This window comes from Zingiber officinale, chromosome 4A (genome assembly GCF_018446385.1).
Source record: "Zingiber officinale cultivar Zhangliang chromosome 4A, Zo_v1.1, whole genome shotgun sequence".
NCBI lineage: Eukaryota > Viridiplantae > Streptophyta > Magnoliopsida > Zingiberales > Zingiberaceae > Zingiber > Zingiber officinale.
The window spans coordinates 7,449,262-7,459,722 of record NC_055992.1 but is presented as its reverse complement, the minus strand read 5'-3'; positions in this window follow the sequence as shown (position 1 = coordinate 7,459,722).

The following is a 10,461-nucleotide window of genomic DNA, read 5'->3' as shown; positions in this document are numbered from 1 at the left end:
TCCGTCGACTCAGCGCTCGGACAGGATCAAATTGGCACCGTCTGTGGGAACGCACCTAAATCCGAGCGGAGACGATGGAAGAAGCTGGACGACAACTCATGGTGACGCTCTCCCCAAAAGAACTCGACGCACTCATCCAAGCGCGAGCAGCAAAAATCGTGGAGCAGCAGCAGAAAGCTCAGGCTGAGCGGGCATCGCAGCAGGCGACATCAGCATCGGGGGGCCAAGCGGCACCCGAAGAGCGGTCGGAGTAACTTTCAATATGGGGGCAAAATAAGGGACCGACCGACATACAGATGGGGGCGCCGCCCGCCCCGATACCTTTTCATCGGGCTCTATTCCAGACGCCCTCGGAGGTCGCGCAAGCTAATCAGGACAAAGGATCTTCATCAGATGAAGCACCCGTCCGGGACGTCAGAAAAGGAAAAGCGCCTCGAACGGACGCGTCACCCGAGCCGATCAACCGGCAGTTCTCAGATGTCATCCTGCGTGATCCACTGCCGAAGCATTATGTGCCCCCTGCGATCGGGGAATACAACGGGACAACCGACCCAGACGACCATCTGGGTAAGTTCGACAGCACTACCACTCTACATCAATACACAGATGGTGTGAAGTGCCGAGTGTTCCTCACCACCCTTTCGGGATCGGCGCATCGATGGTTCCGAAGGTTGCTGGACGGATCTATCACGAGTTTCAAAGAATTTCGAACGGCGTTCCTCCATCATTTTGCGAGCAGCAGGCGCCACCAAAAGACCAGTGTCAATCTGTTCGCCATCAAGCAAGGCTCGAGGGAGTCGCTCCGAGCTTACATCCAACGCTTCAACCAGGTGGCCATGGACATTCCAACGGTCACCTCGGAAACAATGATGAACGCGTTCACGCAAGGGCTCGTGGACGGTGATTTCTTCCGCTCGCTCATCCGGAAGCCACCCTGGGACTACGACCATATATTGCATAAGGCCAACGAGTACATCAATGTGGAGGAAGCTCAGGCGGCGAGAAGAAAGGAAGCCCTGACGGACCAACTAGCCTCTACCGAGCGGAAGCAGCCCGTCCTCATCAGCACACTCGGCCGCACGTCATCCAACAAGTCTCGGTCGATCGGCCCAAGCCCAAGGGGAAGGTATGGACCCTGATGTTTTGTTCACTCCATCAGTCAGCTACTCACAACACCCGCGACTGTCGGAGCCTCCCTCCCATCACTCATCCTGCGCCAAAGAGCTACCATCGCCGGTTTGGTGCGATCACCTTCACCAAACCGGCGACATCGACAACGGAGCCCCGTTCTAAGAATAGAAAGGAGATCCCCCGAGCGGCAGCATCATCAACAGCCCGGAGCCCACCATCGGGCGTCGCATGAACGACCTCGACCATCCGCTCGGGAGGAGGAGAATAGAGGCAACACATCTCGAGGCGAGATCAACATCATTGCCGGAAGCCCGACCGGAGGAGACTCCAATAGAGCCAGAAAGGCACACGCAAGGCAGCTGAGGATACATGCGGTCGGCTGCAGCCAGGAGAGGACGAGCGGACCCAATATCAGCTTCGGGCCTAGGGACCTCGAGGGGGTCGAAGTCCCACACGATGACGCCCTAATCATTCGAACGGTAAGTGCTAACTACACTATTCACCGCATTTTCATTGACACAGGCAGCTCGGTCAACATAATATTCAAGAAGGCCTTCGACCAACTACAAATCGACCGAGCTGAACTACTGCCAATGACAACCCCCCTCTACGGGTTCACTGGGAACGAAGTCTTGTCGGTCGGCCAGGTCCGGCTGGCTATCTCGTTGGGAGAGGAGCCGCTCAGAAGGATAAGGACCACCAGCTTCATCGTGGTTGATGCTCCTTCTGCGTACAACGTTATCTTGGGGCAACCGGCTCTCAACAAGTTCCGGGCGGTCGTCTCTACCTTCTGCTAGAAGATCAAGTTCCCGGTGGAAGATCAAGTAGGGGAGGTGCGGGGAGACCAGCTGGCAACTCGAAGATGCTATGTGGAGATGGTCCGAGCCGAAGCCAAGTCCGCTCGGAAAGTGTCGCGAGTCGAGGTAAATGCTATAACCGAAAAATCACCTTCTTTGGTTTACGAAGAAAAGGAGGAGGTGCAGATTGACTCTTCCCGACTGGAGGCCACTACCTTCATAGCATTCGACCTGGAGGAGAGCCAGAAGGAAAAGCTGATCAAATGCCTCCAGCGAAACCGCGACGTCTTCGCTTGGTCGACCCAGGAGCTGTCAGGGGTCTCACCAAGTGTAGCGCAGCACGAGCTTCACGTCTCGCCAGACACTCGGCCGGTGAAGCAAAGGAAGAGGGACTTTAGCGCTGAGCAGAATGTAATTATCCGGGCGGAGGTAGAGAAGCTTCTGGAGGCCGGCCACATAAGGGAAGTGCAATTCCCGAGTTGGCTCGCAAATGTGGTACTGGTCTCCAAGCCGGGCAACAAGTGGAGAGTCTGCATCGATTTCCGGGACCTGAACAAGGCATGCCTGAAGGACTTCTACCCCCTGCCCCAGATCGATCAATTGGTAGACTCCACGCCCGGGTGCGAGCTGATATGCATGTTGGATGCATACCAAGGCTACCATCAAGTGTCGCTCGCCCGAGAAGACCAGGAGAAGGTCAGCTTCGTCACAGCGGACGGCACCTACTGCTACAACGTAATGCCGTTCGGGCTGAAGAATGCAGGAGATACCTACTAGCGTCTGATGAACAAGGTATTCAGGGAGCAGATCAGACGCAACTTGGAAGTATACGTGGATGACATACTTATCAAGTCCTTCCGGGCGGCAGATCTCTATGCGGATATGGAGCAGACTTTCCAAACATTAAGAAGATACGGAGTCAAGCTTAACCCTCAGAAGTGTCTGTTCGGAGCAAAAGGCGGGCGCTTCCTGGGTTACATCGTGACCGAGTGGGGCATAGAGGCGAACCCCAGCAAGATAAAGGCATTGCAAGACATGCCGCCCCACAGAAATCTTCGAGAGGTACATCGTCTCACCGGTCGGATAACGGCGCTGTCAAGGTTTATCTCTAAGACCGCCGACCGGAACCTGCCGTTCTTCAAGATTCTGCGTAAAGCTACCAAGTTTCAATGGGACGAGGAGTGCGATCGGGCATTCGAGGAACTAAAGACTTACCTGAATTCCTTACCTGTGTTGGCAAAACCGGCCATAGGCGAGCCACTCCGCATTTATTTATCTTCAACCGAGCAGGCTGTGGGCTCGGCATTAGTAAGGCCGAACGGCGAAGAACAACCTGTGTACTTCTTAAGCCATATCTTAAAGGATGCTGAGTCTCGCTATACCGGTCTCGAGAAGTTGACCTTCGCCTTGGTCCTTGCCGCTCGGAGGTTGTGCCCTTACTTTTTGGCGCACACCATTATTGTGATGACGAACAGCCCGTTGGGAAGGGTACTCCTAAACCCTGAAGCATCCAGACGGCTCATCAAGTGGACGACGGAGCTAAGCGAATTTGACATCCAATACCAACCCCGTCCGGCGATCAAGTCACAGTCCTTGGCAGATTTCGTGACGGAGGTACAAAAGCCCGAGCCCGAAGCTACATGGAAAGTATATGTGGGCGGATCGTCCATTCGGCTCGGAAGTGGAATTGGGATCCTAATACTTTCGCCTCAGGAAGAGCGGATGCATTTGTCCGTCCGGCTGGACTATCGGGCAACAAATAACGAGGTAGAGTACGAAGTCCTCATAGCCGGACTGCAGGTCGCACGGCATGTTGGAGCCAGCCGGGTGGTGATCCACTCGGATTCCCAGCTAGCCGCTCAACAACTCATGGGCGCCTTTGAGATAAACAATGCAAGACTCAAGTTGTACGCGGAGACCTTTGAAAAACTCAAGACCAGCTTCACCGAGGTGGTGGTCTAGAAGATACCCCGAATGGAGAACCAGGCGGCAGATGAATTAGCCAAATTCGCAAGCTCGATATCGTCGGTCGTCATCCACCAATCAATCAAGCAAGTATCCTTAGTAGCGCACGTGGACCGGATGGAAGGCCTCACATTCCCGAGCGATTGGAGAGCAGCCATCATGGAGTTTTTGCGCTCAGGTGCCACGCCATCCGATCGGGATGAAGCCCAGCTACTGAGGAGGAGAGCCGGCCGGTTCATGCTCATCGAAGATCATCTTTACAAAAAGACGTTCTCCCGACCTCTGCTGAAGTGTGTCAGTTCGGAAGACGCCGAGTACATTCTCCAGGAGGTGCACCAAGGATCTTGCGGAGGTCATCCGGGCAGCCGGTCTTTGGCTAGGAAGATCCTGCTGGCCGGATACTTCTGGCCAACTCTACACGAGGACGCCGCTCGGACCGTCGCAATATGTCTTTCTTGTCAGAAGTACCACAATTTCTCTCATAAGCCGACGGAGGAAATGAAAGCGTTTACAGTGTCCTGCCCGTTCGACCAGTGGGGCATGGACATCGTAGGACATTTCCCTATGGCGACCGGACAACGGAGGTTCCTATTGGTGGCAGTCGATTACTTCTCCAAGTGGGTGGAGGCTGAGCCATTGGCTAAGATAACCGAGCAAATGGTCAAGAAATTCATCTGGCAACACATCATCTGTCGGTTCGACATTCCGCGTCGGCTCGTGTCGGACAACGGGCGACAGTTCATCGGAAAACAGCTCGAGGAATGGTGCGAGAGATATAGCATTGAGCAGCACTTCACGTCTGTGGCGTATCCCCAAAGTAACGGTCAAGCCGAAGTAGCCAACCGGGAGATCCTCCGAATTCTTCGGGCTCGACTCGACCACATGGGAGGAAGCTAGGTGGACGAGCTGCCAGGAGTCCTATGGGCCATCCGCACGACCCCTAAGGAGGGAACGGGAGTAACATCATTCCACCTAGTGTATGGAGGCGAGGCGGTCGTCCCAGTCGAAGTCGACGTAGAGTCCGTCCGGACCCAGAACTATGACGAGGATAATTCCGAGCGGAGGCAGCTAGAATTGGACTTGATCGACGAGGAGCGGGCCAAAGTGTCTATCCGGCTGATGGCCTACAAGCATAGAATGAAGCAGAACTACAACCACCGCGTGATTCCCCGAGCATTCCAGGTGGGTGACTTGGTCTGGAAGAAAGTGAAGTCGGTCGGGGACGTAGGCAAGCTGGAGGCTCCCTGGGCAGGACCCTTCAAAGTCGTCGAGAAGCTCCAATCGGGAGCCTACTACTTGGAGGATGAGGATGGACGGCGGCTGGAGAGGCCATGGAGCGCAAACCACATCCAGCCCTATTGGGCCGGATGAAAGGTGCGCTGATGTAATATATTTCATGAATATTCCGTTCGGCTATATCCTTTGGCTGCAGGAATGAAAGCAAAGGCATGAGCATTGTGCGCCAAGCGGGTAACTGCATGAAGGCGTGGTGAAGACCCCGTGCCGTTAAGCCGGGCGTATATTATCCGAGTTATGCCGGAAGATCGTCGAGCAGCGATGTTAACTCTTAGAGTCGAACCGGCGACTATAAACCCTCCGGCCTGAAGACCGTCGAGCAGCGATGTTAAATCTTAGAGTCGAACCGGCGACTATAAACCCTCCGGCCGGAAGACCGTCGAGCAGCGACGTATAAAGCTGTGGTGAAGACCCCGTGTCGTTAAGCCGAGCGTATATTATCCGAGTTATGCCGGAAGACCGTCGAGCAGCGACGTTAAATCTTAGAGTCGAACCGGCGACTATAAACCCTCTGGCCGGAAGATCGTCGAGCAGCGACGTTAAATCTTAGAGTCGAACCGGCGACTATAAACCCTCCAACTTGAAGACCGTCGAGCAGTGACGTTAAATCTTAGAGTCGAACCGGCGACTATAAAGCCTCCGGCCTGAAGTCCGTCGAGCAGCGACGTTAAATCTTAGAGTCGAACCGGCGACTATAAACCCTCCGGCCGGAAGACCATCGAGCAGCGACGTTAAATCTTAGACTCAGACCAATGAGTATAAACGGCTTGGACGGGACAAGTCATGCAGGCTTCGGCCCGATGGTAAACACCAGCAATCGACAAGTCTTGTTCTTAGGAGCAAGAAGAAAATAATAACATACTTCCGTCCGGGTCGATCGGCAAGAAGATAATAAAAAGGTCGGCCTATGAGCCAAGCGACCGATTGGCCAAGTTACAAAAGGTCAAGTTACAAAAGGTACTTCGCGAACATCTAACGGGAATTTCATCTAAAGAGGTGGGTGTTTTCAGACGAGCGACCCAGTTACAGAAAATACTTCGTGAAAAATTCCTATTGAGAGCGAGGGAGGCGGGACGAAAGACGATTAACGAGAAGGAAATGTGGGGGACGCGAACGGCGGCAGTTCGCGCTCCGATCGGAAGACACAGGTATTGACGATTTAACGAAAAAAGAGTAAGTTAACAAAAGGACGGCATATCTTCATTAAAATTCTGGCCATTCGAGCCGGTCGGAATGATTACAAGAAACACTTCATTCAAGGAAATTATAAACCTGCTTCGGGATAGAAGAAAGGAGCGTCGCGTAGTCTTTAGCCGAGATGGCAGCGGAGTCGGGAAGCTGACCCTTGGACTTCAGATAGTCCGTCGTGGCGGCAATGGCCAACTCAAAGGAAGTATACATCCGCTCGCGGACTTTCTCAGAAAATTCGTTCGAGCGGATGTGCTGCAGTCTCAGGGATGCGACCCGGCCTGGCTCGGCCTCTTGATACTCCTTGAAGGGAGCTCGGGAAGCTTCAAGAGCCTCCTGCAGGGTCTTCAGTTCGTTCTTGTGTTTGGATGCCTCCCCCGAGAGCCCCGTCTTCTCGCCGTCCAACTGCTCCATCAACTCCTTAACTCGTTGCTCCAGGGCCCGCACCTCGACGTTTTTCTTATCCAGATCGGCGACAGCCTGCTTCTTCCGATCGGTGGCCAGGCTTATTTTCCGGTCAAAAGTTTTGACCTGTTTTTCGAATTCGGCCAGCGTATAGGCCTAGTCGGTCATCTTCTTTCGCTCGGCCTCCAACAAATCTTTGGTCCTCTTGAGCTCTTTCTGCAGCTCGGCATATGAGGGGCCCTGGGAGGACGGCCCGTCCGAACTCTTCAACCTCTTCAGCTCTTCATCCGCCATGGCCAGTCGGTTGGCGACAGCGATGTCCTCCACCTATCTCTGACATAAATAGGAGTATTAATAGCCGATCGGAAAGACGGCATAAAGGACTTCGGAAGAAAACACACTTACCCCAATGGCCTGCTGCATTTGGCTGTTGGCTAGGTTGTCGAGCGGAATCATCGCAACACGGGCCCGAGCGTCGGCCCACATCTCGGCGAGGGGCCCCTTCATGGTGATCGTATGCTCGGGCACTGTCGGCCGATCAGACTCGGCCAAAAGCTCCTCGGTGGGAAGGTGCAGGGTGGCCCTGATGGTGCGGCTTCGGCCGAGAGTCGTGTGAACAGACGTAGAGGGATCAGAGGCCGGGGTGGAGAACTTGGACAAAATGGCCGAGCGCTGGACCCGGCGGGAGGCAGGTGGAAGAGTGCTGACCAGCACAGCCTCGATAGGGTTGGCAGGCGGGTTCAGTTGAGACGGAGTCCGATCGGAGGATAATGCCTCCACCATTGGGGTTTTCCCACGAGAATCGGGTCCCGTCCGCTCGGACACATGAACAGTGGAAGTAGCCGATCGCAGTGGCGTCTCCGTCTGGCGTCTTTTTTGTCTGAGCGGGCGCTCGCATTCCCGATCAGAGCCTTCCTCCTGGACGGTTGGTTCCCTGTTTGACGTGGCGCCCCACGTCACCTCCACGGGGGAGGCATGAGCGGCCGACTCCTCTGCGTTTGTCCCGCTCTCACCCTCGTGAGAGCCGACCGGGGTGATGCCCAGTTGCTCCATCTCCTTGGCGGCTGCCGCCTCAAGCGCCTCCGCTTTTCTCTTCAAAATCCCGAGCATCACAGACTCCATGACGATATTCGCTGCAAAGGAAAAAGAAGAAAATCAGTTAGCACTCAAAGTAAATACCTAAGTGAAATTCTTACCAAAGCTGCTCGGGAGTGGAGTTCGGCTCGGACTCAGGCCGAATATATACAGCACGCCTTCAGGCAGAAGCTTGTTGATATCGAGCTTCAGACCAGCAAGCATGTTCGCGGCCTGGAGATAGTCCGGTCGGGTCTTAAATCTTTTTAGCTCGGGAGAAGTAGGCGGTCCGACCTGCCATTTGGTTTGGAAGGGAGCCCGCTCGGGGAGACGAAGATAAAAGTAATACTCCTTCATGGGTGAACGACTCTATTATTCTTCTCCTCTCTTTCCCTCCTTGGTGGCCGACCCTAGCTTCTCTCTCTTCTCTTCTTCTTGTGGCCGGCGGCAACCCCTCTTGGAGCTCTTGATGGTGGCCGGTTCTAGCTAGGAGAAGGAGAGAAAGGAGGTTTTATTTCTTGTATCCCTTGGAGCTTGGTGGTGGTGGCCGGACCTCTACTTCTCTTCGAGAATTGTGGTGGCCGAAACCTAGAAGGAAGAAGAAGGTGCTTGGTGGTTCTCGTCTTGGAAGATAATTGCTCACACAATGTTCGAGGTTAGAAGAGGAATACGGTAGAAGATTAAGAAGTTATTTTTGCTTACAAAGAAAAATATAACTAGTAATTATTTTCTGCATCATACTAATTTTCTTTGTATTGTTATTTTTGAAAATACCAAACACAAGAGACATATGATTCTAGAGTTTTCGAAATAGTTTTACGAGTTTGTGTTTTTTTTTTTCGAATTTGTGATTCGATTGTTCTTTTTGGTTAACCTAGAGTTATTTAAGGAAATAAATATGAACTTTCCTTAAAAGGCTTTGCCTAGGCGGTGGTGGTTGCTCTCATATCCAAGAAGATCATGTGCCTCGCCATGCAGTCCTGGAAGCCAATTTTGAAAATTAATATTTATGAAATTAATAACTTAGGTAGATTTAAATCAATAGTGTTAAGTTCCGCTTGCGATTCAAATTTAAACAATTAAGAACAGATAAGTTAAATTTGAAATCAATGATGTTAAGTTCCATCTGCGATTCCTAATTTAACTTCTAAAGAACACAATAGGTTATTTAAGGAAAGGTTCGACACTTGTACAAAAAAATTTTGTATAGTGGAACCGATACGATTTTCTTAGGACTAACCAACAATTAGTATCAGAGCTAGGATTTGCCTCTGTGTGTTTGGTTTTCAAATTAGGTTATGAACATGTCATACATAATTTAGGTAGGATAATAGTAAGATGTGCTAACTTTGTGGTTGTAGGCTCCAACTATTATGGCATATTTTTATTGTGTGTGATTGGACCCTTGGACATGTCAAGGCATTTAGTTGTGTGTGTATGATTGTAAAATTAAATACAGCAGGAGCTGTATTAGTTATTAGGATTTTACATTTTTTGTTCGATCTAGAATATATGTACATTCCTTTATGAAATATAGGATCGATGTATGTAAAATTCTATATTTGTCGCGGATCGTATCCTTGCGAGGCGTGGTGCTATCAGAGGACCAGAGGCGCAGCGGAATAAGAAGGAAGATAGATGCGACAACTCGACCTGATGGTGGTGGCTAAAGATGGCAGCAGCTAGGGTTGGAGCACACGGAGGACAGTGATGAATATGCCATAATAGTTGGGAAATTAATTTCCATGTTTATTGTTTTTATTTACTGTGATGTGTATGCATGTGTTATATGCTAGCATAACATAAAATTCCTCACTTTAAATAACTAAGTGGGAGAGGGATTTATTTTAATAAATTCCACGGTCTCCATTACTAGTTTGTAAGTGATGCAAACAAACTTGCGCGTTGGCTCTGAGTGTCTTCCTCCATATCGGATGAATTTGTTTGCGGATCACTAGATCAAACTTCCATTTAGGATGACTATAGGAAATTAATTAAGAGCGTGTGATCTTCCCCATCGGAAGGGACATAATCTTATTAATGGACTTAGTGTCAAGTAATGGTATACACTTAGACACGTCTAATAGTATCCTCCCCATCGGAGCCACTGCTATTATTTGTGTGACCAAATGAAAACCAACTATTAAATTTGTCAAAAAGATAAGTTGACAAGATAATAAAATTAAATCCCCCTCTTACAAATGTTTGATTTTGTATACGTCCACACTATTGTGACATACAAAATTCACGGTGTTTGAGGTAATTTTATTCGTCATAAAGACTTATTGACAAGATAATTAATGGGTAAAACCCTCCTCTTACAAATGTTTGAATTTGTATACGTCCACACTATCGTGGCATGCAAAATTCACGGTGTTTGAGGTGTTGGTGAATTTAATTGATATTGTTTTGAGGAATCAATATTATTTCAAATTCAAAGTTATTGACCAAAATATTTGATAGACCAACTATTAATTTTATTGGTCATAAAGTTAGGATGACGAGATAATAAAATTAATGAATAAAATCTCCACTTTGTTTTTGTATACGTCCACACTATCGTGACATATAAAATTCATGAGGATTTTAAGGTGTTGGTCTTGAC